Source organism: Panthera onca, chromosome E2 (assembly GCF_046562875.1).
Source record: "Panthera onca isolate mPanOnc1 chromosome E2, mPanOnc1 haplotype 2, whole genome shotgun sequence".
Lineage (NCBI taxonomy): Eukaryota > Metazoa > Chordata > Mammalia > Carnivora > Felidae > Panthera > Panthera onca.
Genome location: NC_138353.1, coordinates 24,346,439 through 24,352,781, shown reverse-complemented (window position 1 = coordinate 24,352,781; position 6,343 = coordinate 24,346,439). Strand labels below are relative to the sequence as shown.

General features: G+C 42.4%; 1 long non-coding RNA gene across 1 annotated transcript in view; it reads left to right on the top strand.

Annotated features, from left to right (window-relative positions):
• Positions 1-633: 633 nt before the first annotated feature.
• LOC132690430 (uncharacterized) overlaps positions 634-6,343 on the top strand; it is a 214,772-nt gene continuing 209,062 nt past the window's right edge. The window contains exon 1 of the long non-coding RNA XR_013552653.2: positions 634-717. This is a non-coding gene — a long non-coding RNA (uncharacterized LOC132690430). The remainder of the gene's footprint in view (positions 718-6,343) is intronic.

Here is a 6,343-nt window from a genome sequence, read left to right as displayed (position 1 = left end):
AGTTTTTCCATGTTTGACAGTCTTTAAGATCAGATGTCACAAGCTGGTAGACAAGTAGGTGATGTCTGTGGCCTGCTGACACTTTTTGTTTGCCCCAAAGAATTTGAAAAAAAAAAAAAAAAAGAACATTTGTTGTCAACAATAAAAAATGAGATTCACAGAGAAGTCCTGATTTTGAACTTATTTTTTTTTTAAATCAGCAGGTGTGACAACCCTTGGCTGGAGCTGAGCACTTAGTGACTTCTGTGTGTGTCTCCTCTGCTCACCACAGGCCCAAGCACTTTTCATAGCCTCTACTGGGCTTTCCTGTTGATGTTACTAGCCTGGCCTCTGTGAGCTTTATGGTTTATGACTTCTGTCTTAAAATACTGTGTCCAGTTTGGATCTGGAATGTGAAGATGTTGGAAGGAGCCTTGAGCAAGAGAAGTCTAAAAGGATTTAAATTTAATTGAATATTTTAAAATAAACTTTTCTTCTTTATCAATAAAATTTGATCAATGGGCCATGGCCACTTGTCTTGCTTCCCAGTGAGAGCAGCCTAAGTAACAGTTCAGGCTGTTGTGTGTCACAATGTCCTGCTGCTGTTTCTACTGCTGCCGCTGGCTTTGCAGACCAGGAGTCCTAATGCATGGAGCCAAGTAACAGGAGAGAGGACAGCACCTGTGTCCTGGCTGGAATACGTCCATGGAGGTCTTGGCTTTTTGCTCACAGAAAGAGGTGAGTAACGTGACCTGAACATGTGGATAGTCAGAACCAACTTGACTTTTTGACCAGTAGAGGCAGAGAAAGTCAGCAGATAGTGAGGTCCCTCTCCTCCCTCTGGCTGGCTGTACTGAGATGCAAATCTATGTGGCCTCTCTGAAGAGGCCCTGAGTGAGCAGTAAGATGTATTTTGCTATGGAGCTGTGACAGCTTGAAATTGCATCACCTGGTATTTATTTGTTTTACCCTTTTCCCTGCCTCAGTCTGTCTTCCTTATTCTTGCTTATCTGGGAATGAACCTCCAATAAAGCTTTAGCATGTAAGCTTGCCACAGTCTCTGCTTTCCAGAAAAACTAAAGTGTATATGCTCATCTTAGGCAACTTGTAAAATCCTGAAAAACATAAAGAAGACAATAAAAATAATTCACCCATAATCCTTCCATCCATTGTTAACCACTGTGAATATATTGGTGTATTTGAGGTTGCTGCTTCTCCTCTCTCTCTCCACTCCTTCCCTCTCTCTTCTGTCATTTAAACAGATGAGACAGGAAACTGAGGCTGGAAGAAATGGTCTGAAAAGGTAGGACTGAGAGAAGACTTCCTACTTGTCTTGCTGCAAGGAAAGAGATTTTAAAATGAAGATGCTGAATAAAAGGATAATAAATTAAATAGCAAAATCAGAAAGAGAGATTAGATGCATAAAAGAATGCCAAGATTGCCAGAAGCATTCTGCATTGGAAAGAATTTCTAGGAAGGAAGCCTGTGTGATCCCCAATGACTGAAGTAAGCATGGGGCTATGGGGGGAGAATAACAAAAACCATGGCATGAAGGTGCTCAGGGCAGCATCTTCTCTGTCAGAAGACAAACTAGCTAGAGAAAAACTGGCTCAGAAGACAAGCACTTGATGGAAAAGAAGAGGGAGAAACAAGAGAAGGAGAAACAATGTAAATTGAGTTTATTGTGTTTATAAAAATCTCATATATGATTAATTGTCTTTGAATTTTCATAAGAGGTTGTTTGGCAATGGGGAAAAAGAATTGTAAATAAATATGTACAATATGTAAATACATTTATAATAACACATAGGTCTGAGAGTGTAAAGTGTTCAGTAGGGTGTAAGTAATAGCGATACAGCCCAACACTGAGCTAAATAGTTCCTCATTGGTATTATTTGCTAATCATTTCTGGAGGTGACTCAGGATAGATGGTAATAAAATTTTGAGGGAATGTATTTTTGATTGACCCCAAAATGATTTTGCTGCAAAATTCAAATGTAGTGAGTATAATGTGGAGTTTATACTCCTCAAGAGAACTCTATAGATTTTCATATCCCATTTACATCAATAGCAAGATAATTTATCTTGATTACAGGGGGTACTGAGGGAAGTAATTGTCATGTGCTGCTTATTATAGTTCTTCCAAATAAATTGAAAACTCCAAAGTTATAGAGGTTTTAAAACCAGCCATAAGGCATGCACAATAGCATTTGTTTCAATAATCAATAGTAAATGATCCATGAATTAGAAATGCTTTCTTGGAGTGATCATAATGGTTTTTATTCCTTTCTTTTCCACATCATTAACAATCAGCTTTTAAAAAAACATGGCTAGACCTGGGTGGCCGTTTCTCAAGAAGGGGCTGCATCTGTGTGCCTGAGCCCTTAGAACTGACCACCGGGCCGATGCAGAGCCTTCTTGACATCTCAGACATGGCATAGTGGGGGTCTCTGTACCAGCTCCAGTCTTCAGGTGTAAACACACACTATGCACACTGTTTAAGATTTTTTTGAATTCATTGCCAATATTTAAAAATCAAGAGATTCCACATGAGAAAACACACTTATGGTTTCTCTTTTGAAAATTAGAAAATTGGCTATATTAGGTCTGATTCTGCTATGACAGTCTGCTAAGGCTGTGGGTGACTGTCTCTTTTCTAAATGGGGATGAGCTCTGCAAAGAGAACCTTCCACATCCTCACTTCTCTACTTATTTTTTTTTTAATCTTTCTGGCTTCTGTAGTCATTTGAACTTGGGATCATTACTCTATCCACACCAGCTTTTACCCCTAAGTCCCCACTATTATGGGCTGAATTGTGTCCCTTCCAAAATTCACATGTTGAAGTCCTAAATGCAGTGCCTGAGAATGTATTTAGAGATAGAGTTTTGAGAGTTAATTAGGTAAAATGAGGTCATATGTGTGGGCCTAATCCAACATGACTGATGTCCTTATAAGAAGAGAGTAAGACACAGACACACACAGAGGGAAGACAAAGTGAAGACAGAGGGAGAAAGCGGTCACCTGCAAGCCAAGATGAGAGGGCTGAGAAGAGACCAACTCTGCCAATACCTTCATCTTGGACTTCTAACATCCAGAAATGTGAGGGAAAAAATTTCTGTTCTTTAAGCCACCCAATCTGTGCTATGTAATGGTAGCCATAGTAAACTGACATACCCACTCATCACTGTGCTCAGCAAAATGAGGGCTCTTCCTCATAGCACATTCTTCTAAGAAGTGGGAGTGTGAGTAACACACCCTCATCATTGTTGTGCTTGTTGTCATCCTATCATCGCTTCCTAACCTGTATTTAGCCTTTCAGTCTTTCCCAAGCTGTTTGATATACATGTTGTCAGAATATTCACTAAATAAACATGTGAGACTAGTGGTGGGTTCATGTCCATTTCTTCAGATGAGAAAACTGAGACCTAGGGAATTTTCAGGGCCCAATCCAGGATGCCTACCTCTCCCAGTTCAGCAGCTCCCTGAAGCACTACCTCCTCCCTTGCTCTCCCCAAGGTGGAGAGGGGAGGCTTGAAAAGCTTCAGGCAGTTACTGAGAGCTCTAACAGATTGCTCTATGGTGTGGGGGCCCTGGGAACCTGGGACATGGTCAGGAAATCTTGCTCCCTGACATTGACACTTCTAAGAAACTGTGCATAATGGTGAGGTGCAGCCTCTGAGAGATAGTGAGACTCATTTGCAAATGAAACAAGGTATTTGTCAAGTCTGCAGCAAAATGACCTTGGTGTTGGCATCCTTGGGAATTGTTTCTGGAATATGTCTGGGGGAGGAAGCTCTGAGTGGTTTCCAGATGCAAGGGGGAACCCCCTGGTGGAAAGAAGTGGCCAAGAGTCCTGACGGCCAAATTCTCATCCATCCTTGACCTGGGCTGAAGCCACACCTGCAAGCAGAAACCCAGATCTAGATGGACAGCTGGTCAGAGCAACCTGCTGTGTGTCCCTTTCTCCTCAGTCACACCTGGGTCCTGTAGATGCTGGCTCTTCTCAGGGGACTATCTCATTCAGTCCATGAGCAGGGGGGAGGAGGTGGTACAGAGAGACAGGGGAATATTCTAGTTGCTTTGACTTGTCCTTCATGTATTCTGCAGTTGTTGCTTACCTTTTGTATATGCCTCACATCCTCTCAGCTTCACCTGCCTCCACCCATAGCTCAGGCAGACACTTCTGTGGGCCTCTACTTACTTTGCAGGGAAAGTATGTCACCTCAAACATGTGATCTTTTTCTGAAGGCTTTGGAAGATGGGGTTCTATTGTTGGGGTCGCTGACAGAATTTTGCAGCTGTCCAGTGACCCCACTCATTACCCCTCACTCTCCCACTACTCCCCAATTCTCCATTTTCAGGAACTCTTCCCTTTGGGCTCCCCTCCAGGTCTTTATCTCATTTTATGCAAAAGAGCTCTGTGCCCACCCCCCACTCTGTCCACCTAAAGACTCATTGATATGGTCATTTCATTTTAAATCATTATGTTATCATATTATTTATATGATCTAAAATGGCCCATCCTTCTCAGCTCACCTTTGGCTGCCAAAAATGAGGAGACAATTAGACATTTCAAATCCTTCACTTTTTTTTTTCTCCTCATCAGTCTTGGAGAGAGGAAAAAAAAAAAACATTTAGAGATTTGATTTTCTACGTGATATGAATTATGTCACTCTTCCTTCACTTTCAAATCTTAGAAAATTTTCCACTGGGGGTATTTGTACTAAAATTCAGTCAATTTCATTTAACCCTAACTAAAATTCACCAAGTGCCTATTCTTTACCAGGCTTCATGCTCAAGCAAGTCACAATGAAGTAAACTGGAATTTTCCAGACAGAGCCATAATGCTAATGACTATGATGTATACAAGTTGCTTAGGAAACACTGAGGAAGGATGGAGGCAGGGGTGGGGGCTGGGGAGGTTTTAGCTGCATCCTGGAGTTGCCCCAGTGCCTTGACCTTTCCCATCCCCAGCAGGCTCAACAAGAATTGGTATCACTTCATCTCCTCCTTCTCCACCCCTAATCACTGTCTTTTCTGGAAGAAGAGGGACTGTGAGGTCTTTGCTATGCTCAGTAGGCTGACTTCGGGCTCCTTTATTCCTGTTTAGTCCTTCCTCTGATGTTGAGGTTCCATTTCTTGGAGCTAGTAAGAGATAAGTGGAGCAGAGAAAAATGCCAGTTTTCATTGTTTGAAGAGAGAATGTATCCCATCCTTTGGGAAGTCAACTGCTTTTGGACCCACTTGGCTGCTTTTCTGCTTGGGAAACAGCTCCTCTGTGGGTAAGGCAGAAAGTCTGAATGAGGAAGAGGGTGACCAACTCCTCCCATGGATATTGTGAAAGGCAGGGCTGCCAGTGGAAGGCATGGAGAAGGCCCTTCAAACTCTGCCTCTGAGGCCTTAGCCATGCTGCATGATCCTCTCTTCAGTTTTGGACACCTAACAGAGGAGGAAGCACTGGGCTGGCAATAGGGATGTGCTTGGTGCATCTTGAGACCCTGGGCTGAGTCCATGTTTTCGAACTTTAAAAGAGGGCAGAGAGACAGCTTATTTAAGCAACTTTGTTTGCTCCAATTTATTTCCTAACATTCCGGGGCTCTGGGACAGATCTGAAGTAAAAGGTGATGGAATAAATGCAGAGGTATAATGCAGAAGTGAACTGAGATGAGAAGAAGGTGGAGGGCAGAAGACAGAAAAACAAAAGGGGAAGGCAGAGAAGAAAAACCAAAGAGAGAGACAGTGGGGACAGAGAGGGAAAGAGGGAGAGAGAGAGAGGATGAATGAACAATAGAGGAAGAATATAATGAATGACAAGGAGGCAGGATTTTCTTCCATTTGTTTGGATTCTGCCCTAGCTGCTGGTCTCTATGGTGATGGGATTCAGTGAAAGGAGGGAGGGAGATGGTTGCCTTTGCCTTTCCTAGAAGGAAGTAGCCCCACTGCAGAAGTTGTCACAGGGCCTGGTCTGGTGTACTTCTCTCCACTGGGCCTGTCTGTGGCTGTTTGCAAGTTTTCTTTCTACAGAACTTAGTGCCTTGCTTTTGTAGCACTTATCACAATTTACAGTTGATCATCAAATAAATAGACATACAAATAAATATATATGTATTCATGAATGCTCTAAGCTCCATGGGCATAGTGACCACATCTACTTTGCTCTTTGTTATAAACCCAAAGCTGGTAGTATCTGGTACCTAGTAGAAGACCAGTAAATGATTGTAGAATGGATGAAAGTATGAGTGAATGAATGAAGGGTTGGGATGCTGTCTAATTTGTCTTTCTACCTTTAGTGCTTAGCCCTATACCTAGCACATAGCAGGTGCTCATTTAATGATAGCTGGAGTGAATTAAAGGCTAACTGGA